The sequence below is a fragment of the Aethalodelphis obliquidens genome, unplaced genomic scaffold (assembly GCF_003676395.1).
Source record: "Aethalodelphis obliquidens isolate GAN/ISIS:26980383/991018 unplaced genomic scaffold, ASM367639v1 scaffold4, whole genome shotgun sequence".
Taxonomy (NCBI): Eukaryota; Metazoa; Chordata; class Mammalia; order Artiodactyla; family Delphinidae; genus Aethalodelphis; species Aethalodelphis obliquidens.
Window position 1 is genome coordinate 8,953,848 of NW_020837948.1, and position 25,210 is coordinate 8,979,057.

General features: G+C 39.5%; 1 protein-coding gene across 5 annotated transcripts in view; it reads right to left on the bottom strand.

Annotated features, from left to right (window-relative positions):
• CDC42SE2 (CDC42 small effector 2) overlaps positions 1 to 25,210 on the bottom strand; it is a 112,533-nt gene that overhangs the window by 86,285 nt on the left and 1,038 nt on the right. The window contains exon 1 of one of the 5 annotated variants that reach the window (XM_027098436.1): positions 9,907 to 9,958. The exons of 3 other annotated variants lie outside the window; for them this stretch is intronic. The gene's annotated coding sequence lies outside the window, so the exon portion shown is untranslated. Of the gene's footprint in view, positions 1 to 9,906; positions 9,959 to 25,210 lie in introns of those variants that run through there. One more of the 5 variants, XM_027098455.1, reaches the window with a different exon arrangement.

The window sequence follows — 25,210 nt, forward strand, 5'->3', positions numbered from 1 at the left end:
AACAAAAATTTTTACAATTTGTATGGAAACACAAAAGACCCCAAATAGCCAATCTTGAGAAAGAAAAACAGCGCTGGACGAATCAGGCTCCCTGACATCAGACTATACTACAAAGCTACACAAATCAAAACAGTATGGTACCAGTACAAAGACAAAAATATAGATCAGTAGAACAGGATAGAAACTCCAGAAATAAACCCAAGCACCTAGGGTCACCTAATCTATGACAAAGGAGGCAAGAATATACAATGGAGAAAAGACAGTCTCTTCAATAAGTGGTACTGGGAAAACTGGACAGCTACATGTAAAAGAATGAAATTACAACACTCCCTAATACCGTACACAAAAATAAACTCGGGGCTTCCCTGGTGGCGCAGTGGTTGAGAGTCCACCTGCCGATGCAGGGGACACGGGTTCATGCCCCGGTCCAGGAAGATCCCACGTGCCACGGAGCAGCTAGGCCCGTGAGCCATGGCTGCTGAGCCTGTGCGTCCGGAGCCTGTGCTCCGCAACGGGAGAGGCCACAACAGTGAGAGGCCCGTGTACCGCAAAAAATAAAAAACTAAACTTGAAGTAGATTAAAGACCTAAATGTAAGGCTGGATAATATGAACCAGTTAAGAGAAAAAAATACACAGAATACTCTCTGACATAAACCACAGCAAGATCTTTTTTGACCTGTCTCCTAGAGTAATGAAAATAAAAACAAACAAATGGGACCTAATTAAACTTAAAAGCTTTTACACAGCAAAGGAAACCATAAACAAAACAAAAAGACAACCCACAGAATGGGAGAAAATATTTGCAAATGAAGTAACCGATAAGGGATTAATCTCCAAAATATACAAAAAGCTCATGCAGCTCAATATGAAAAAAACAAACAACCCAATGAAAAAATGTGCAGAAATGTCCATAGATAACTGCATAAAGAAGATGTGGCACATACATATAACGGAATAATACTCAACCATAAAAAGCAACAAAATTGAGCTATTTGCAGTGAGGTGGATGGACCTAGAGTCTGTCATACAGAGTGAAGTGAGTCAGAAACAGAAAAACAAATACCGTACAATAACACAAATATATGGAAACTAAAAAAGCAGTACTGATATACCTAGTGGGAAGGCAGGAATAAAGATGCAGATGTAGACCACAGACTTGAGAAAACAGTGGGGGAAAGGGAAGTTGGGACGAACTGAGAGAGTAGCATTCACATACATAACTACCAGATGTAAAATGGATGGCTAGTGGGAAGTTGCTGCATAGCACAGGGAGATAAGCTCAGTGCTTTGTGACCACCCAGAGGGGTGGGATAAGGAGGATGGGAGGAAGGCTCAAGAGGGAGGGGGCGACTTCCCTGGTGGCGCAGTGGTTAAGAATCCACCTGCCAATGCAGGGGACATGGGTTCAAGCCCTGGTCCAGGAAGATCCCACATGCCACGGAGCAACTAAGCCCATGCGCCACAACTACTGAGCCTGTGCTCTAGAGCCCGTGAGCTGCAACTACTGAGAGCCCACATGCCATAACCACTGAAGCTTGTGCACCTAGAGCCCATGCTCCACAACAAGAGAAGCCGCCGCAACAAAAAGCCCGCACACCGCAGCGAAGAGAGGCCCCTGCTCACTGCAACTAGAGAAAGCCCGCGCACAGCAACAAAGACCCAACACTGCCATAAGTAAATAAATAAATAAATATCTTAAAAAAAAAAACAGAGAGGATATGGGGATACATGTATACTTATACTGATTCACTGTGCTGTACAACAGAAACTAACACAACATTGTAAAGCAATTATACTCCAAAAAATATTTTAAAAAAAGAAGGATGGGATGCAGGGAAAGCTTTGAAAATAAACAAAAAACACGGCAGAAGATCTAAACAGACATTCCTCCGAAGAAAACACACAGATGGCCAAAAAGTACATGAAAAGATGCTTAACATCACTAATGATTAAAGTAATGCAAATTAAAACTACAATGAGGTACCATCTCACATGGGTCAGAATGGCCCTCATCAAAATATCTACAAACAACAAGTGCTGGAGAGGGTATGGAGAAAAGGGAACCCTCCTACACTGCTGGTGGGAATGTAAATTAGTATAGCCACTATGGAGAACAGTATGGAGGTTCCTTAAAAAACTAAAAATACAAGGTGGAAGAGTAAGACGCGGAGATCACCTTCCTCCCCACAGATACACCAGAAATACATCTACGCGTGAAACAACTCCTACGGATCACCTACTGAACGCTGGCAGAAGACCTCAGACCTCCCAAAAGGCAAGGAACCCCCCACGTACCTGGTTAGGGCAAAAGAAAAAAATAAACAAGAGACAAAAAGATAGGGACAGGTCCTGCACCAGCGGGAGGGAGCTGTGAAGGAGGAAAAGTGTCCACACACTAGGAAGCCCCTTCGCGGGCGGAGACTGCGGGTGGCGGAGTGGGGGAGCTTCGGGGCCGCAGAGGAGAGCACAGCAACAGGGGTGCAGAGGACAAAGTGGAGAGATTCCAGCGCAGAGGATCGGGGCTGACCGGCACTCACCAGCCGAGAGGCTTGTCTGCTCGCCGGCCAGGGCGGGCGGGGCTGGGAGCCTCAGCTCCGGCTTCTATCGGAGAGGACTGAGGTTGGTGGCGTGAACACAGCCTGCAGGGCGTTAGTGCACCAAGGCTAGCCGGGAGGGAGTCCGGGGAAAAGTCTGGACCTGCCGAAGAAGCAAGAGACTTTTTCTTCCCTCTTTGTTTCCTGGTGCGCCAGGAGAGGGGATTAAGAACGCTTCTTAAGGGAGCTCCAGAGATGGGCGCGAGCCACGGGTAAAACTGCGGACCCCAGAGACAGACATGAGACGCTAAGGCCACTGCTGCAACCACCAAGAAGCCTGTGTGCGAACACAGGTCACTATCCACACCCCCTTCCGGGGAGCCTGTGCAGCCCGCCACTGCCAGGGTCCAGGGATCCAGGGACAACTCCCCCGGGAGAACGCGCACGGCGCGCCTCAGGCTAGCAATGTCACGCGGGCCTCTGCCGCCCCACGCTCCGTGACCCTCCCTACCCCCCGGCCTGAGTGAGCCAGAGCCTCCGAATCGGCGGCTCCTTTAGCCCCGTCCTGTCTGAGCAAAGAACAGACGCCCTCCAGCGACCTACACGCACAAGTGGGGCCAAATCCAAAGCTGAGCCCCTGGGAGCTGTGAGAACAAAGAAGAGAAAGGGAAATCTCTCCCAGCAGCCTCAGAAGCAGCGGATTAAAGCTCCACAATCAACTTGATGTACCCTGCATCTGTGGAATACATGAATAGACAACGAATCATCCCAAATTAAGGAGCGGTGTGGATGAAAGGCTCTTGATGCTGCAGCCAGGAGTTACTGCTGTGCCTCTGAGGTGGGAGAGCCAACTTCAGGACACTGGTCCACAAGAGACCTCCCAGCTCCTCATAATATCAAACAGCGAAAATCTCCCAGAGATGTCCATCTCAACGCCAGCACCCAGCTTCACTCAACGACCAGCAAGCTACAGTGCTGGACATCCTATGCCAAACAACTAGCAAGACAGGAACACAACCCCACCCATTAGCAGAGAGGCTGCCCAAAATCATAAGTCTACTGACACCCCAAAACACACCACCAGATGTGGACCTGCGCACCAGAAAGACAAGATCCAGCCTCATCCACCAGAACACAGGCACTAGTCCCCTCCACCAGGAAGCCTACACAACCCACTGAACCAACCTTAGCCACTGGGGACAGACACAAAAAACAACAGGAACTACGAACCTTCAGCCTGGAAAAAGGAGACCCCAAACACAGTAAGATAAGCAAAATGAAAAGACAGAAAAACACACCGCAGATGAAGGAGCAAGATAAAAACCCACCAGACCTCACAAATGAAGAGGAAATACGCAGTCTACCTGAAAAAGAATTCAGAATAATGATAGTAAAGATGATCCACAACTTGGAAATACAATAGACAAAATGCAAGAAACAGTTAACAAGGACCTAGAAGAACTAAAGATGAAACAAACAATGATGAACAACACAATAAGTGAAATGAAAAATACTCTACATGGGATCAATAGCAGAATAACTGAGGCAGAAGAACGGATAAGTGACCTGGAAGATAAAATAGTGGAAATAACTAACGCAGAGCAGAATAAAGAAAAAAGAATGAAAAGAACTGAGGACAGTCTCAGAGACCTCTGGGACAACATTAAACGCACCAACATTCGAATTATAGGGGTTCCAGAAGAAGAAGAGAAAAAGAAAGGGACTGAGAAAATATTTGAAGAGATTATAGTTGAAAACTTCCCTAATATGGGAAAGGAAATAGTTAATCAAGTCCAGGAAGCACAGAGAGTCCCATACAGGATAAATCCAAGGAGAAATATGCCAAGACACATATTAATCAAACTGTCAAAAATTAAATACAAAGAAAACATATTAAAAGCAGCAAGGGAAAAACAACACACAAGGGAATCCCCATAAGGTTAACAGCTGATCTTTCAGCAGAAACTCTGTAAGCCAGAAGGGAGTGGCAGGACATATTGAAAGTGTTGAAGGAGAAAAACCTGCAACCAATATTACTCTACCCAGCAAGGATCTCATTCAGATTTGATGGAGAAATTAAAACCTTTACCGACAAGCAAAAGCTGAGAGAGTTCAGCACCAACAAACCAGCTCTACAACAACTGCTAAAGGAATTTCTCTAGGCAAGAAACACAAAAGAACGAAAAGACCTACAATCACAAACCCCAAACAATTAAGAAAATGGGAATGGGAACACACATATTGATAATTACCTTAAATGTAAATGGACCAAATGCTCCCACCTAAAGACACAGATTAGCTGAATGGATACAAAAACAAGACCCATATATTTGCTGTCTACAAGAGACCCACTTCAGACCTAGAGACACATACACACTGAAAGTAAGGGGATGGGAAAAGGTATTTCATGCAAATGGAAACCAAAAGAAAGCTGGAGTAGCAATTCTCATATCAGACAAAATAGACTTTAAAAGAAAGACTTTTAGAAGAGACAAAGAAGGACACTACATAATGATTAAGGGATCGATCCAAGAAGAAGATATAACAATTGTAAATATTTATGCACCCAACACAGGAGCACCTCAATACATAAGGCAAATACTGACAGCCGAAAAAGGGGAAATCGACAGTAACACATTCATAGTAGGGGACTTTAACACCCCACTTTCACCAACGGACAGATCATCCAAAATGAAAATAAATAAGGAAACACAAGCTGTAAATGATACATTAAACAAGATGCACTTAATTGATATTTATAGGACATTCCATCCAAAAACAACAGAATACACATTTTTCTCAAGTGCTCATGGAACACTCTCCAGGATAGATCATATCTTGGGTCACAAGTCAAGCCTTGGTAAATTTAAGAAAATTGAAATTGTATCAAGTATCTTTTCCGACCACAACGCTATGAGACTAGATATCAATTACAGGAAAAGATCTGTAAAAAATACAAACACATGGAGGCTAAACAATACACTACTTAATAACGAAGTGATCACTGAAGAAATCAAAGAGGAAATCAAAAAATACCTAGAAACAAATGACACTGGAGACACGACGACCCAAAACCTATGGATGCAGCAAAAGCAGTTCTAAGAGGGAAGATTATAGCAATACAATCCTACCTTAAGAAACAGGAAACATCTCGAATAAACAACCTAACCTTGCACCTAAAGCAATTAGAGAAAGAAGAACAAGAAAACCCCAAAGTTAGCAGAAGGAAAGAAATCATAAAATTCATATCAGAAATAAATGAAAAAGAAATGAAGGAAACAATAGCAAAGATCAATAAAACTAAAAGCTGGTTCTTTGAAAGGATAAACAAAATTGATAAACCATTAGCCAACTCATCAAGAAAAAAAGGGAGAAGACTCAAATCAATACAATTAGAAATGAAAAAGGAGTAGTAACAACTAACACTGCAGAAATACAAAAGATCATGAGAGATTACTACAAGCAACTCTATGCTAATAAAATGGACAACCTGGAAGAAATGGACAAATTCTTAGAAATGCACAACCTGCCAAGACTGAATCAGGAAGAAATAGAAAATATGAACAGACCAATCACAAGCACTGAAATTGAAACTGTGATTAAAAATCTTCCAAGAAGCAAAAGCCCAGGACCAGATGGCTTCACAGGCGAATTCTATCAAACATTTAGAGAAGAGCTATCACCTATCCTTCTCAAACTCTTCCAAAATATAGCAGAGGGAGGATCACTCCCAAACTCATTCTACGAGGCCACCATCAATCCTGATACCAAAACCAGACAAGGATGTCACAAAGAAAGAAAACTACAGGCCAATATCACTGATGAACATAGATGCAAAAATCCTCAACAAAATACCAGCAAACAGAATCCAACCGCACATTAAACATATCATACACCATGATCAAGTGGGGTTTATTCCAGGAATGCAAGGATTCTTCAATATACGCAAATCAATCAACGTGATACACCATATTAACAAATTGAAGGAGAAAAACCATATGATCATCTCAATAGATGCAGAAAAAGCTTTTGACAAAATTCAACACCCATTTATGATAAAAACCCTGCAGAAAGTAGGCAAAGAGCGAACTTCCTCAACATAATAGAGGCCATATATGACAAACCCACAGCCAACATCGTCCTCAATGGTGAAAAACTGAAAGCATTTCCACTAAGATAAGGAACAAGACAAGGTTGCCCACTCTCACCACTCTTATTCAACATAGTTTTGGAAGTTTTAGCCACAGCTATCAGAGAAGAAAAGGAAATAAAAGGAATCCAAATCGGAAAAGAAGAAGTAAAGCTGTCACTGTTTGCAGATGACATGATACTATACATAGAGAATCCTAAAGATGCTACCAGAAAACTACTAGAGTTAATCAATGAATTTGGTAAAGTAACAGGATACAAAATTAATGCACAGAAATCTCTGGCATTCCTATACACTAATGATGAAAAATCTGAAAGTGAAATCAAGAAAACACTCCCATTTACCACTGCAACAAAAAGAATAAAATATTTAGGAATAAACCTACCTAAGGAGACAAAAGACCTGTATGCAGAAAATTATAAGACACTGATGAAAGAAATTAAAGATGATACAAATAGGTGGAGAGATATACCATGTTCTTGGATTGGAAGAATCAACATTGTGAAAATGACTCTACTACCCAAAGCAATCTACAGATTCAATGCAATCCCTATCAAACTACCACTGGCATTTTTCACAGAACTAGAACAAAAAATTTCACAATTTGTATGGAAACACAAAAGACCCCGAATAGCCAAAGCAATCTTGAGAACAAAAAACGGAGCTGGAGGAATCAGGCTTCCTGACTTCAGACTATACTACAAAGCTACAGTAATCAAGACAGTATGGTACTGGCACAAAAACAGAAATATAGATCAATGGAACAGGATAGAAAGCCCAGAGATAAACCCATGCACATATGGACACCTTATCTTTGATAAAGAAGGCAGGAATGTACAGTGGAGAAAGGACAGCCTCTTCAATAAGTGGTGCTGGGAAAACTGGACAGCTACATGTAAAAGTATGAGATTAGATCACTCTCTAACACCATACACAAAAATAAGCTCAAAGTGGATTAAAGACCTAAATGTAAGGCCAGAAACTATAAAACTCTTAGAGGAAAACATAGGCAGAACACTCTATGACATAAATCACAGCAAGGTCCTTTTTGACCCACCTCCTAGAGAAATGGAAATAAAAACAAAAGTAAACAAATGGGACCTAATAAAACTTAAAAGCTTTTGCGCAGCAATGGAAACCATAAAGAAGACCAAAAGACAACCCTCAGAATGGGAGAAAATATTTGCAAATGAAGCAACTGACAAAGGATTAATCTCCAAAATTTATAAGCAGCTCATGCAGCTTAATAACAAAAAATCAAACAACCCAATCCAAAAATGGGCAGAAGACCTAAATAGACATTTCTCCAAAGAAGGTATACAGACTGCCAACAAACACATGAAAGAATGCTCAACATCACTAATCATTAGAGAAATGCAAATCAAAACTACAATGAGATATCATCTCACACCAGTCAGAATGGCCATCATCAAAAAATCTAGAAACAATAAATGCTGGAGAGTGTGTGGAGAAAAGGCAACCCTCGTACACTGTTGGTGGGAATGTAAATGGATACAGCCACTGTGGAGAACAGTATGGAGGTTCCTTAAAAAACTACAAATAGAACTACCATATGACCCAGCAATCCCACTACTGGGCATATACCCTGAGAAAACCAAAATTCAAAAAGAGTCATGTACCGAAATGTTCATTGCAGCTCTATTTACAATAGCTCAGAGATGGAAACAACCTAAATGTCCATCATCAGATGAATGGATAAAGAAAATGTGGCACATATATACAATGGAATATTACTCAGCCATAAAAAGAAACGAAATTGAGCTATTTGTAATGAGGTGGATAGACCTAGAGTCTGTCATACAGAGTGAAGTAAGTCAGAAAGAGAGAGACAAATACCGTATGCTAACACATATGTATGGAATTTAAGAAAAAAAAATGTCATGAAAAACCTAGGGGTTAAACAGGAATAAAGACACAGACTTACTAGAGAATGGACTTGAGGCTATGGGGAGGGGGAAAGGTAAACGGTGACAAAGCGAGAGAGAGGCATGGACATATATACACTACCAAACGTAAGGTAGATAGCTAGTGGGAAGCAGCCGCATAGCACAGGGAGATCAGCTCCATGCTTTGTGACCGCCTGGAGGGGTGGGATAGGGAGGGTGGGAGGGAGGGAGACGCAAGCGGGAAGAGATATGGGAACATATGTATATATATATAACGGATTCATTTTGTTGTGAAGCTGAAACTAACATACCATTGTAAAGCAATTATACTCCAATAAAGATGTTAAAATAAAAAAAAATAAAAAATAAAAAAAAATAAAAATACAGAACAGACAGCAGAAGAAGAACTACAACCCTGCAGCCTGTGGAACAAAAACCACATTCAGACAGACAAGATGAAAAGGCAGAGAACTATGTACCAGATGAAGGAACAAGATAAAACCCCAGAAAAACAACTAAATGAAGTGGAGACAGGCAACCCTCCAGAAAAAGAATTCAGAATAATGATAGTGAAGATGATCCAGGACCTCAGAAAAAGAATGGAGGTAAAGATCAAGAAGATGCAAGAAACGTTTAACAAAGATCTAGAAGAATAAAAGAACAAACAAACGGAGATGGGGACTTCCCTGGTGGGGCAGTGCTTAAGAACCCGCCTGCCAACGCAGGGGACACGGGTTGAAGCCCTAGTCTGGGAAGATCCCACATGCTGCAGAGCAACTAAGCCCGTGTGCCACAACTACTGAGCCTGAGGTCTAGATCCCATGAGCCACAATGACTGAGCCCTCATGACACAACTACTGAAGCCTGCGCGCCTAGAGCCCGTACTCCACAACAAAGAGAAGCCACCGCAATGAGAAGCCCATGCACCGCAATGAAGAATAGCCCTCACTCGCCACAACTAGAGAAAGCCCGCACTCAGCAACAAAGACCCGACACACACAAAAATAAATAAATAAATTTATAAAAAAAAAAACCACAGAGATGAACAATAACTGAAATGAAAACTACACTAGAAGGAAACAACAGCAGAATAACTCAGGCAGAAGAGTGGATAAGTGACCTGGAAGACAGAATGATGGAATTCACTGCCGCGGAACAGAATAAAGAAAAAAGAATGAAAAGAAATGAAGACAGGCTAACAGACCTCTGGGACAACGTTAAATGCAAAACATTCACATTACAGGGGTCCCAGAAGGAGAAGAGAGAGAAAAAGGACCTGAGAAAATATTTGAATAGATTGCAGTCAAAACTTACCTAACATGGGAAAGGAAATAGCCACCAAAGTCCAGGAAGTGCAGAGTCCCAGGCAGGAGAAACCAAAGGAGAAACACGTCGAGACACAAGGTAATCAAACTGACAAAAATAAACACAAAGAAAAATTACTGAAAGCAACCAGGCAAAAATGACAAATAACATACAAGGGAACTCCCATAAGGTTAACAGATGATTTCTCAGCAGAATCTCTACAAGGCAGAAGGGAGTGGCCCGATATATTTAAAGTGATGAAAGGGAAGAACCTACAACCAAGATTACTCTACCCTGCAAGGATCTCATTCAGATTCGATGGAGAAATCAAAAGCTTTTCAAACAAGCAAAAGCTAAGAGAATATAGCACCACCAAACCAGCTCTACAACAAATGCTAAAAGAACTTCTCCAAATGGGAAACACAAGAGAAGAAAAGGACCAACAAAAATAAACCCAAAACAATTAAGAAAACGGTAAAAGGAACACACATATCGATAATTACCTTAACTGTGAATGGATTAAATGCTCCAACCAAAAGACACAGGCTCGCTGAATGGATACAAAAACAAGACCCATATATATGCTATCTACAAGAAACCCACTTCACACCTAGGGACACATACACACTGAAAGTGAGTGGATGGAAAAAGATATTCCATGCAAATGGAAATCAAAAGAAAGCTGGAGTAGCTATACTCATATCAGATAAAATAGACTTTAAAATAAAGAATGTTAAAAGAGACAAGGGAGGACACTACATAATGATCAAGGGATCAATCCAAGAAGAAAATATAACAATTATAAATACATATGCACCCAACATAGGAGCACCTCAATACATAAGGCAACTGCTAACAGCTATAAAAGAGAAAATCGACAGTAACACAATAATAGTGGGGGACTTTAACACCTCACTTACACCAATGGACAGATCCTCCAAAATGAAAATAAATAAGGAAACAAAAGCTTAAAATGACACAACAGACCAGACAGATTTAGCTGATATTTATAGGACGTTCCATCCAAAAACATCAGATTACACTTTCTTCTCAAGTGCAAATGGAACATTCTCCAGGACAGATCGTATCTTGGGTGACAAATCAAGCCTTAGTAAATTTAAGAAAATTAAAATCGTATCAAGCATTTTTTCTGACCACAACACTATGAAATTAGAAATGAACTGCAGGGAAAAAAAACGTAAAAAACACAAACACATGGAGGCTAAACAATACAATACTAAATAACCAAGAGATCACTGAAGAAATCAAAGAGGAAATCAAAAAATACCTAGAGACAAATGACAATGAAAACAAGAAGATCCAAAACCTATGGAATGCAGCAAAAGCAGTTCTAAGAGGGAAGTTTATAGCTATACAAGCCTACCTCAAGAAACAAGAAAAATCTCAAATAAACAATCTAACCTTACACCTAAAGGAACTAGAGAAAGAAGAACAAACAAAACCCAAAATTAGCAGAAGGAAAGAAATCATAAAGATCAGAGCAGAAATAAATGAAATAGAAACAAAGGAAACAATAGCAAAGATCAATAAAACTAAAAGCTGGTTCTTTGAGAAGATAAACAAAATTAATAAAACCATTAGCCAGACTCATCAAGAGGGAGAGGACTCAAATCAATAAAACTGGAAATGAAAAAGGAGAAGTTACACCAGACATTGCAGAAATACAAAGCATCCTAAGAGACTACTACAGGCAACTCTATGCCAATAAAATGGACAACCTGGAAGAAATGGACAAATTCTTAGAAAGGTATCACCTTCCAAGACTGAACCAGGAAGAAACAGAAAATATGAACAGACCAATCATAAGTAATGAAATTAAAACTGTGCTTAAAAATCTGCCAACATGAGCTTCCCTGCTGGTGCAGGGGTTGAGAGTCCACCCTTCGATGCAGGGGACACGGGTTCGTGCCCTGGTCCAGGAGGATCCCACATGCCGTGGAACAGCTGGTCCCGTAGGCCACGGTGGCTGAGCCTGCCCGTCCGGAGCCTGTGCTCCACAACAAGAGAGGCCGCGACAGTGAGAGGCCTGCGCGTTGTGATGAAGAGTGGCCCCCGCTCGCTGCAACTGGAGAAAGCCCTTGCACAGAAACGAAGACCCAACACAGCCAAAAATAAATAGTAATTAATTTTTTAAAGAAATGGTCCACATCAAAAAAATCTTTAAAAAAAAAAAGGACACTACAATATGAGTCCACCTGGGTTACATGTATTTCCAGTTGCCTGACTGCAATTCACTTTTAAGCTAATTGTCCCAAATGACTTGCAGAGATATTTTCAAACAATATGGCACAGTAAAAAGGAAAAACAGTTATTAACACCTTCTACAGGCCAAGTACTTAATGTGTGCTTCATAACAAACCTATTACCCTCAGTTAATCTAAAAAGAAAATAAAAGTCACCAAGGGTAAGATCCTGCCATACAGCAGATACACAGCAAAATTAGGGATCAACTAAGGTGCACTTAATTCTAAAGTCCACATTCTTTCTACCACTTTACAGTGCTTCCGAAGCTCACTGACTCTGAATGTCAGACAAGACTCTGAATGTCAGACAAGACTCTGAATACTAGTTCTGCCATTTACAATGTGACTATTTCTAAGCTTCTTTAGTGTGTATGTACCATTTTTACAAAAACAGAGTCATTATTCAGAAAATAAATATAAAAATGGGAAGCTTAAAAATTCACTGTAGGGCTTCCCTGGTGGCGCAGTGGTTGAGAGTCCGCCTGCCGATGCAGGGGACACGGGTTCGTGCCCCGGTCTGGGAAGATCCCACATGCCGCGGAGCAGCTGGGCCTATGAGCCATGGCCACTGAACCTGCGCGTCCGGAGCCTGTGCTCCACAATGGGAGAGGCCACAACGGTGAGAGGCCCGCGTATCGCCAAAAAAAAAAAAAAAATTCACTGTAAAATTAAACTGTTCTTAAAAATACCAGTTCTTTAAAGAGCAAGATGTATGGAATAATTCTCAACACTTTTCTTGAATTTATATCAAGATTCACTACACCTTCCAACAAGCAGAAGCTCTTGCATATCCATTTACAAACATGTGATCACTCGGTGAAAAACATTTTTTAGGGGCTGACTGCCAGTCTCCACTTTAGCCAAACGAATGCATCATTTCTCAGTAGAAAAAAGCCACATCAACTACATTGCTTTTTATTCTCCTGTACCACATAAGAAATGTTTTCAGCAATATATGCACCAGCCAGGAAGTAGCCCTGCAGGTAACAGAAATGGCTACTTTAGCTACCTACCTAAGAGATGACTGCAGGACCTGGTGAGCAAGCAGTAATACACAGAACAGGACAAGGTCAAGAATAAAAACAAAGCAAGAAATCGTTTACCCTAGGTAACGGATACCACTGTGGTCAAGGAAAAGTCAGTTAAATTACACATCTGTTACAGGACCCTTGATTAGCTTAAAAAACTGCTACTTTAAGACCCAAACATCTGCTTGACAAGATTAGGACTGATTTCCAAAGGATACTAAACACCAGTAACAATTCCACAAGGATTTTCAAATTCATGAAACAAAAATCAACTCAAATATTAAAACAAAAATTCTTATACTAAAATTTTCTTTTTCCAAGAACTCCCACACTCTTCATATAAAAAGGGCAGCATTATCTAATAAAACTAACATAATTTAGATAGATGGAGCCGTTCAATAAAATACATTTTTCTTTTAAAATTATTTTAATATTAAAGCATCAATAGGACTTGGGGCAGACCAAAAAATAGGAACTTACCTACAGCCCCCTAATTTACTCTAGGGCTATTATTAAAATAATTCTACTGTACACAGAATCATGTACTGTTTTCCTTAGCGGGTATAATACAATCAGGCTATTGTACAATAGTAAGAGTGTTCTTAAGAAAAAAATTACTGCTGAAGTTAATTCTTGTCGAGGTAACTTTCCACATTCTACTCTCCATAAACACCACTGTTTTTAATCACAACTTTACTTACAGCTTTACCGTGTTATCAACAAAATTTCCACTTTGTAAGATCCTTTCAAACTGAAATAAAAAAAAGTAATGCTTTTATGATCACAGTATTTGGTAAAGTGAGATGTTGTAGAATAGTATGTGTACTAAGATCTTGCTTTTGTGGAAAAAATATTCACTGATTTATCTGGAAGGGCACATCAAAAATTACTAGTGGTTATCTTAGGATTATGGAAGTGCTTTTCTTCTTTAGTTTATATGTGTATTCTGATGTTCTGCATTAAACACAACTTATTTTTTAGTGCTTGTGCATAAGACACAGGACAATCTGAGTTAAAGAAACCTGTGTGCCATATTTTATTCAATATTACCAATTCAAATTCACATACTCAGAGTTAACATGATGCAAATGTTGCTCAAGAAATGTTAGTGAAATCTCCTCAGCCAACAAGGTTCAGTTTTTAAACAATAAATTCCCTCAGACAGGAAAATAGTGCTTCTAAGAAAGAAGTAACTTCATGTCTGTTTTTAAAACTGAGTTGTAAGGGTGGAAAATGGCTTGGAATGCCCAGGTGACCATAGATAGGGAAGCCCATAGGGAAAAACTAATGATACTAACACTTGAGAAATAAGACAAATCATTTCATTGATTTGGAGATACTGATTCACAGAAGAAATCACTGAGCAGCCAGTAAATAATCAGATAATAAGTAAACACTTAAAGAATGATAATGGCCAAAGGAAAAAAAGAAAAAGCCAAGAAAAAACTGAACACACATGTATCTAGGTAAATCATTCTGAAAGGCATATTTTAAAAAATTATCTAACAATTTATAACTCAAATTGAATCAGCTCTGGTTTCTTCACCAGAAAAAGAACATCTGTCAATGGGCTTAGCACTTAATTGCAGAGCCAAGAACACCCCTAAAGATGTCTCAAGCAGATGTGTCTGCTTTGAAATGAACTAGTTAAAAATTCGATATATCGCTAAGCAATTAATATACAAACATATAAACAGACAATCTTTACATATTAAATCAATCTAGAAAAATTAGGTAAAGCACTGAGGTAATTTTATTGACTCCTACGAAGAAATTATCTTTAAACCGAAATAAGTAACTCCACTAAGTTAAACCATAAGAAATTGCCAATATTCAAGCATTTTTTAATCTGTAAAAGCAGCAATTTTATATGGTCCCACTCTGTGGTCTGGTGATCAATATTTAACCACCACCTCTCTGGGAAAAAGGCCCTGGTTTGTAGCTTTTGCCAATTCCCATGTTGTAAACAGTCCCATTGTAGCCAGTTTCAAGCTGTCAACATGCCATCAACTGAATGTGGAGCTGGAGAGATGCACACAATCAATTCACCAGCTCCAACACACCACTGGTTCCACCTAACAGTCTGATCTCATCCTTTCTATAACAAGCTTTCGCCCGAATTATCCAGTTTCCTACTTACGCTGTTAAGAAAGCAAAACAGCAGTGGGGGGCGGGGGCTATTTTAAACTGAGTGGTAAAGAAATGAGTCGATATTTAAGCTGAGATCTGAAAGATAAGGGGCCAACCTTCCTAAGATCTGGGGAAGACTCTTTCAGACAGAGGAAACGAGGAGTGTAAAAGCCTTAATAGGGCAAGAACAAGCATGGCATGTTTGAGAAAATGAATGATAATGTGGCTAGAACTTAGTGAGCAAAGATGAAATACTCCTGAGAGGCTGTCAGGGCCATATCGTATACACAGAGTGTGAGACTGTATTTTCTGGATGAGTATAGTTTGTATTTTACTGAGTGGATTTAGTTTGTATTTTACCCTGAGTGGATTGGAAACAATTTCATATAGTAGTCTGATAAATGTTAAATGAATGTTAAAGCATTATTTTAATGACCCTTTATGAGACTTAAGTCAAAGCCTATTAATTTTATTAACTTTTCTCAATATAATCACTCTGGTTACTTCACAATCTATGTAGAACATTATGAAATTAAGGAAGTGTAAGTATGATAGGCCTCAAACTATGAATATAGCTGAAATAAGTGTAGTGGCAGGACCACACATCAGTTCAGAAATATTATCTTATTAATCCAAGATGGTTATTTCATACGTGAAATGCTAACATATGAATTCAGGTAGGTCAATATCAAATTCTAATGAAGATGACCTAATTAGTCTACAAAGTGTAGAACGATAAATTCAATACTGTAGGAAAGCATTTGCTTGCATGTCATCTGAAACGACACTACACAGTATGCAAGTAAACTTTTAAAAAGCTATAATAGGGGCTTCCCTGGTGGCGCAGTGGTTGAGAGTCCGCCTGCCGATGCAGGGGACACGGGTTAATGCCCTGGTCCAGGAGGATCCCGCATGCCGTGGAGCGGCTGGGCCCGTGAGCCATGGCCCCTGAGCCTGCACGTCTGGAGCCTGTGCTCCACAACGGGAGAGGCCACAACAGTGAGAGGCCCGCGTACCGCAAAAAAAAAAATATATATATATATAATAGCCGTAAGTTTTCATATTAAAAACTATATTTTAATTTCATATTTTAACATGAAAGAAAAATAAAATATCAAGTCTGATTTATAGATGTTATTGTTTAGGAGTTATAGTAACAAGCATATACATTAACTTATATTTGCATATTATAAAAACTGTGAAGATACAAACAAATACACACATGTCCACACCTCTGTGATTGTGAAAATTAAGTCCACATTATGGCCACATAAAAGTCCATCAAAAAAAAAAAAAAAAAAAAAAAAAAAAAAGTCCATCAGACAAGACGATCAAGATATAAATTACTACATATTATACAAAAACAGGGAAGGGACTTCCCTGGTGGTCCAGTGGTGAAGAATCCGCCTTCCAACGCAGGGGATGCGGGTTCGATCCCTGGTTGGGGAACTAAGATCCCACACGCCATGGCACAACTAAGCCCACGTGCCACAACTACTGAGCTTGCACACCTCAACGGGAGAGCCAGCGTGCCTACACGAGCACACACACTCTGGAGCCTGCGCCACAGCTACAGAGAGAAAAATCGACACGCCACAACTAGAGAGAAGCCTGCTTGCCACAATGACGATCCCAAGCCACAATGAAAGATCCTGCATGCTGCAACTAAGACATGATGCAGCCCAAAAAAAAAAAAGAAGAAAAAAAATTTTAAATGTCATTTAAAAAAAACAGGGAAATGTTTAGACTGGTTTATGGAGAATAATTTATGCTTGCACATAAAAAATTATTCATTCAGGAACTTCTAAGCCACCTATTTCAATAATTTATTTAAAGGATATCTTTCAACCAACACGAAATGAGACCTATAACTCAGAAAAAAAAAGAATTAAAAAATCTTGTCTCAGCAGAATGAAATACTTAAAGTCTACATATTATTAATTTCTCTTGCACTTGCATTTCCTACCTAAATACCAGTTAAGCTTAAGTTTAAATATATTCCATTTTTTTCATTTAAGAGCACAAATATGCATACAATAAATATTACTCAATAGACTTGTATACATTAATGTAGCTAGCTGCTACTTTACCACAGAACTACAATAATTGTGCTGATATAGGCCCCCCTCTCTTTTGAGGGGGGAATAAACAGGCAGTGCAGTACTGAAAGGACAAGGTACAGTAACAAATTTTTGTACCCCGAACATCCCTCCCTCAAACTATGAGATTTCTGTTTGAGCGTTCTACAAAAAAACAAGAAATGCTAAGAATATCACCAGGTAAACTACTTTCTTGGTAATGGCAACTGCTTTTCTTTTTTTTTTTTTTTTTGCAGTACGCAGGCCTCTCACTGTTGTAGCCTCTCCCGTTGCGGAGCACAGGCTCTGGACGCACAGGCTCAGCGGCCATGGCTCACAGGCCCAGCCGCTCCACGGCATGCGGGATCTTCCCGGACCGGGGCACGAACCCGTGTCCCCTGCATCGGCAGGCGGACTCTCAACCACTGCGCCACCAGGGAAGCCCAACTGCTTTTCTTTAATGAAAGGAGTTTGGCAATTGAAAAGCAATTAAGTTTTGGTTTTGAATCTCATTTGAACCCATACCCCTGATAAAAAAAAATGTAAGTGCAGTCCAACTTGTAGTGTCTACACCCATGTAAATCAACAAGACTTAGAATTCAAGAAACAAAGCCTAAAGAGAAATGTGGGGCAAGCCAAAAAAAAAATTTTTTTTAAGTGGCACCCTACTTCCAAATCAGGCTTTCCTTTTCTTTATTCCATTTACCTTACCTCTCTTCATTCCTTTCTCACCTCCGCTGTCCTTTACCATTTTTCTGTGTATTCTCACTTTCTATACACAAAAATTGATCTCAAACTTACCATTTTCTCTTGTATCTAAATTTGTTTTTACTTCTTATGGGACTATATGGTTTTAGGTGAAATACTTTTAACTGAAATACTTTTAGTTAGAAAAACATACACATAAGCTGTTATCAAAGACATGAATAACAAGCAGACATTCATTTGGCAAATGTGAGCAACCACCACGTGCAGAATACTGGGGATTTTGAAGTGAAAACAACAAAGCTCTTTCCCTAAGGACATTAAAGCAAGACTGCACCCAGCAGGTCCAAGGTACATGCCTGGTATGGGATAAGCCAAGGAGAAACGAGTAGGACATGTAATCAGAGAGGCCAGCCACACAGATGATGGAGGGCCTCCTGGTAGGCACTGTTATATTCTGGCATTTACTCGAAATGATACGAAAAACCACCAAAGAGTTTTGAACATAGGAGTAAAATAATCAGACTTTCATTTCAAAACGACTGTCCTGGTTGCTGTGTTGAGAACAGAGAAGAGCAGAAGCAAGACGGAGACCAGAAAGGAGATGACTAAAATAACAACAGGCAAGAGAGGATGGCTGCACAGCGGGGTGGGGGGGGTGGGCCGTTGAAGACAGCAGGCTGTGGTCATATTTATTCTTAAAGTAGATTTTAAGGTAAATAAAAGACATACTTTCATGATACATTTTTTTGAATTACATGTGAATGTGTGAGAAACAGGAATCAAGAGTGTCTATAAGGTTACAGTCAGAGAAATAAAGATGGAGTTGACATTTAATAAAATGAGGCAAACTGGAATAGGAACAATCCCTGGGGTGGGGGAAGGAGGAAGGAGGATGAGGAGTTCAGTGCTGACAGGTTAAATTTGGGATGTCTAATTGAAAATGTTGACTAGGCAGCTGGGTATATAAGTCTGAAGGTTAGGAAAGAGATCCAGGAGAGAGATAACATTTTTAGTTTGAAATATATGATAATTCTAGCTAGAGGATAGGATGAGCTCACAGGAGACTATGTATAAATACAGAAGAGGTCTAAACATAGAGCTCAGGACACTGTCTTATTTTTCAGAAGTTGGGACAACAAAAAGGAACCAGCAAAAGAAACTGAAAATAAGCAGAAGTGCCCCAGAAACAAAGGAAAGAAAGGTTTCAAAGAAAAGAAAATTACCAACCACTTCAAATGCTTCTGCTGCTACATCCAGTGAGATTAGGATTGAGAACTGGCTGGGGAATTTGTCACCAAGGAGGTCACTAGTAAGCAATCTCACAAGAGCTGTTAATGTAGCATGGAGGAGAAAAAAAAAACAACTGCAGTGGATCCAAGACAGAGAGGGAGTACTGGTGACCACAAATAACAACTCTTGAAGAACAGTAGCTGAAGAAAGATGTGCTATTGGGATAGGTTTGCTTGTTTTGAAAGATGGGAGGGACTTCCCTGATGGTGCAATGGTAAAGAACCCACCTTCCAATGCAGGGGATGCAGGTTCAACCCCTGGTCAGGGAACTAAGATCCCACCTGCCAGGGGGCAACTAAGCCCATGCACCACAACTACTGAGCTCATGCGCCTCAACTAGAGCCCTCTTGCCACAAACTACACCCACTAGAGCCCACACCCTGGAACCTGCACATCACGACTAAAGAAGAGAAAACCCGCACGCCACAACTAGAGAGAAGCCCACATGTCACGATGAGCCCATGCGCCACAACAAAAGATCCCGCATGCCACAACTAAGACCTGATGCAGCCAATAAATAAATAAATATTTTAAAAAATAAAGATGGGAGATATTTCAGCATATCTATATGCTGATAGGAATAATCCAATACAAATGGGAAACACTGATGAGACAGCTCATTGGCAGGCAGGAGAATGGGATAAATCCTGAGGCAAAGCAAAGTCCCTGACAGGAGGGGGACAGAACCAGGGGTGAGAGAGGTGATGGTCACAGCACAGTAGGAAATGCATAGAGTCTGCGTACAGATGCGAGGAGACATACAAAAGTTTTCTCCTGATTGCTTTCATTTTTAATATACAGGAAACAAGGTCATCAGCAGAAAATGAAGAAAAGAGGCACTAGAGGTTTGAGGAGAGGTGTAAAATTGTCAGGGGACTGGCAGAGTGATTCAACCAGGGACTGATTGATACTATGATTAAAGGACTGTGGACAGCACGAAGGACACTCCTTGGCCAACACGAAAGGAGAACAGGTCAGCACAGGTATGTCTTCCTCAATTCACGCTCAACTGCCAGGTATCGGCTGGACTAGATGGAGAACTGGATTCGGGGGGCTGGTGGTTACCAAGTAAGTACATGAAGGGAGAGGTGCTAAAAGAGAACTGAGGCTTTATAAAAGGAAGAAATTTTAACAGTGGACTATGGATTCAAAGCAGGATAAATAATTAAGTGAGGAAATGGAGGAAGGAGGGGTTGGGATGCTAAAAAAGGGAGTAGCAGCAACGGACTGTACAACAGGTCCCAGACACAGAAGTAGAGTTCAAGTGGGGGTGCTTGACATTAGGAACTGGAAAGATAGGAAACTGAAACCCCGATGGAACGCTTGAAACTGTGTTCTGTGAAATAATCTTAATAAAGTACAGGCAGGTCTGGTTTAAATGTAACAGAACTACCTTAAAGAGTAAAGCAAAACCTCTCCCAGGCACAGTGAGCCTGCAAATGAGTGCAACTAGAAGCCTAAAGGACTGGAGAAGAAGAATTATATCACAGGAATTATAGCTGGAGGTTCCCAGACATGGAATCCCCAAGAAAACCATTTCCAGCACTCCTCCAGAGTCAGCTTTAAACAACCTGTTCAACTCAGAAGGCACAGCTGCCAGATCACAATAGGAGGAGCCACATTAAAACCATACCTTTTCCCCCAATCCTCTTTCCCCACTGAACTGGACTGTGGACAGGTGAATCTGACAGCATACTAAAGAGGAGCTGGCAAAGTAAAAAAGAGAAGCCTCTCAGGACTCTTCCTCCAAAGCAGGCTTCTTTCTCTGAAGCAGTTCTGAACTACCAAAAAAAAGTTCTATATTGTGTAAGAGTTTGAACACATTATTATTCTGAACTGCATCTTCTAATGACTAAAATAAGCCTATTACTGACAAATGAGCATAAGACTTTTTACCCCTAAAATTAACTAGAAAAGTTATCTGGTCTTCCTAAGAGCTGGAAAGTCAGGGAAAGACAATGTACAGGGAGGCTTTGAAGGTACACTGAGAGAAAGAAAGCTGTTTTCTGCTTAAACCCTTATCAAATCCCATCCATTTCAGTTCCACAAATATCCATGGGCTCCCACTATCTATTAGGTGCTAAATATACACAATGCTGAATATACAAAAAATTCATTTTTGCTTTATTGAGCAAAAAAGTGAAAGTAGATTAAGTCGAATGAAACAAAATGATTTTGGTTTAGTACGAGATGCTTACAAAAATTCAATCCTAAAGATTTAATAAGAAATCTTAGTTTTCTCCTTTTCTTGGAATTGTTTTCATATTTTTCTAACTTTGTGAATTACAAGCTTAAACACATTTAAAATCAATACTTATTTGTTAATAAATTATAATAGACTAAAAAAAAGTCTTACCATGAATTTCTAAGTGAGTAAGCCACAAGATGGAAATAGTGCTCATCATTCAGTCATTTTCAAACACACCTAAATTTAACATGGAGTTATCTAATGCTTTCTAGGAAAAAGAGGGAGTTTGTTTTACTATAATCCATTTTGACTAAAATAGGTTTGCAGGTATTTAATGGTGTCATGATAAAGACAACTCATTACCAAATTTTTTGGCTTTCAGTTCAAAAACTCCCTTTGGATGGGGTCCCAGAGCAGTTTCAGCTAAGTCTTCCTCTGTTCATTATTTGTTAGTATTATAGAAAGGCTCAAGTATACTTAAGCTTTGAACTGAGGCAGAATGCATAAAGTTAATAATTAATAAGTTAAATTCCAAGTTTTTCCAGGTAGTATGAAAAAAAATCAGAATAAATGCCCTCACCTAACTATTAAGGGTAAGTACATGTGTCCCTCTAAGACAGATCTAAAACTTTATTTATTAACATTTAACATTCAATAAATGTTAAAATATTACTTTCATGAGAACTGAGATTAAGAACACTGAAACAGATGAAAACTAATATGCATCTGCAACTGAGAGAAAAGTCTTAGGAAGCCTTAACAAAATAACCCAGACTCATCCTAAAGCAGATGAGAAATCTAAACACTTTCATGATAAAGAGAGATAACTGGGACATAAAAACATAATAGAAACCTATCTTACTCAATAAATGTGAGAAGTCAGTTTAAAGCATTTTACAACTGTTAATTAACAGTCTTTCACAATCTATACAGACAATATGGGCACAGCTACAATATGTCAGACCAGTATCATTCTTAATCACTTTATTAATTACATCTGATAAAGGTCACGCTTTCTAAATTATTCTAAAGGATATTACAACAAAAAAAGACAACCAGCCCCAACAATAAACACACATACCCTGATGAAGAAAGCATAAACACACTTTGAATATTCCAACAATTATAAAATGGAATGATCCTCGAATTTATTCAGCCTTAAAACATTATGAACTACTCCAAGGTAGGAATAATGCCTTGAAAACACGGTATTTTTTTTAAAGTACAAAAAATAAAGAAGTCAAAAAAATAAATAAAGAAGTCATTACAGGTTCTAATTTCTTGGAAAAATTACTTGAACATGTGTTGACGCTGCTGACTGTCAAAAACCCTGATGAAATTCTTACCCAAATAAAATATGCCAAGCACTTTTTATTCAACATAAGGCTTACACTGTTCTAATCATCACTATTACATTTGTTATTAGGTTTCTCATCAACAGACTACAAGGAACACACAGGTGTACGCTATCAAGTCACTCTTCCTACAAGAAATATATATTTAAAGAAAAACTATCACAACTCTCTACCACTAAGATTTAAGGAATTACTTTCCTTATTCATAGGAACCATAAAAAACTATTAGTAAGTGTAAAAATCTTTTTTTTAATGACATTTTGCAGTTTATTTTTATTTTATTTATCTTTGGCTGTATTGGGTCTTCGTTGCTGCACGCAGGCTTTCTCTAGTTTCGAGGAGCGGGGGGCTACTCTTCGTTGTGGTGTGTGGGCTTCTCATTGCAGCGGCTTCTTTTGCTACAGAGCCCGGTCTCTAGGGCACAGGCTTCAGTAGCTGTGGTATGTGGGCTCAGTAGTTGTGGCTTCCGGGCTCTAGAGTGCAGGCTCAGTAGTTGTGGCGCACAGGCTTAGTTGCTCCGCAGCATGTTGGATCTTCCCGGACCATGGCTCAAACCCATGTGCCCTGAATCGGCAGGCAGATTCTTAACCACTGCACCACCCAGGAAGCCCTAAAAATCTTAAAGTTCTATTTGAATGCACATATCATCTTCAACAATGCATAAGCAGTTAACAGGTCAAAAGTGTCCACCTAAATTCAAAAGTTAGGGGCTTCCCTGGTGACGCAGTGGTTAGGAATCCACCTGCCAATGCAGGGGACACAGGTTCAAGCCCTGGTCTGGGAAGATCCCACATGCCGTGGAGCAACTAAGCCTGTGCGCCACAACTACTGAGGCCGCGTGCCACAACTACTGAAGCCCACGTGCCTAGAGCCTGTGCTCCGCAACAAGAGAAGCCATGACAACGAGAAGCCCGTGCACTGCAATGAAGAGTAGCCCCCACTTGCCACAACTAGAGAAAGCCCGTGAGCAGCAACAAAGACCCAACGCAGCCAAAAATAAATAAATAAATTTATATATTCAAAAGTTATCTGTAAAAAAATTATTAATCTATCAATACATTTTTCTGTAATGATCAAGACTGACTTTGGAGCGCATTAATTTGGACTTCTGAAGAATTCAAATAAGTACTTTTTATCATATGTAAATAAGATAAAAACAGACAACACAACCTTACGTTCAGAATTAATAAGTGCAATACTACAAATCATCCTCTTTTACTGTTTACTAAAACAGTTTTACCAGTTTTAATACTAGAGGTAAAATTCAGATATAGAACTACAAATCACTACTAACAGTTCTTCAGTTCTCAGTACTATCAAGTCAATACTCCATTTGTAAATGATGAATAAAAGGTCAAAATAAAATTTCTGAAAAGGTGCTTTATTTAAAAACACTTCTTATAGAAAAGGAATCCACTGTTTCTCTTAGGAGATTTTTAACAACAGAACATGTTGTACAGCAAAGATTATTTACAGAAAACAGAACATTACTTTTCAATAAATACACTGTACCAAAAATATCTAATACGGGAGAGAGAATAAAAATACTAGTTTGTTAAACTTCTTCCTCTCTTCATTTAAAAAAACAGATTTTATTAAACTGACAATATGAAAATGTAACCCAATGATCTTAGCCCTATAAAGTTACTTATTAACCTTTAAATAGACTGTTATGGATCTACACTTCCTGCTGTTCACCTGCCATCTTTCCCAATTTTAAATAGGCACTAGGGGTATAAGACAGTCTGTCCTTGTAACATCCATAATGAGGAACGAACTTCACGCTCAGGCTAAGAAAAAGATAATTGTGGGTTTTGTTTGCCCCTAGGAAATCAGCAGCCAGCACAGGTGCCAGCATATAATAGGTGCTTAATGAATATCTGCTGAGTAAGTGGTGAGGTTTAATTATATTACTGCAACATTAGCTTTCCTTTTTCCCTTAAAGTTCCCCCTTGCTCAAAAAGCAACTCAAGACCATGCCAGAGTCCCTCAAAAGCACATAAACTTCTTTATTCATAATGAAATGGAAAGCAGGGTCTCAACCAAACAGAATAGAAGCACCTCTTCTTTATCTTCTCCATTCTTTCAAAAGAAAATTAGATCAATATGGTTGATTTTTAGGAAACATCAAAATGTCTACCAACTTTCCTCAAAATGATTAATTTCAAATGCATTTTCTATGCTCCTAATATTGAAAATAACTGATTTTTCAACAGTATGTGTATGTTGCGTGAAAACAAAAAACAAGCATATAAGCCAAAATAACGTGTTT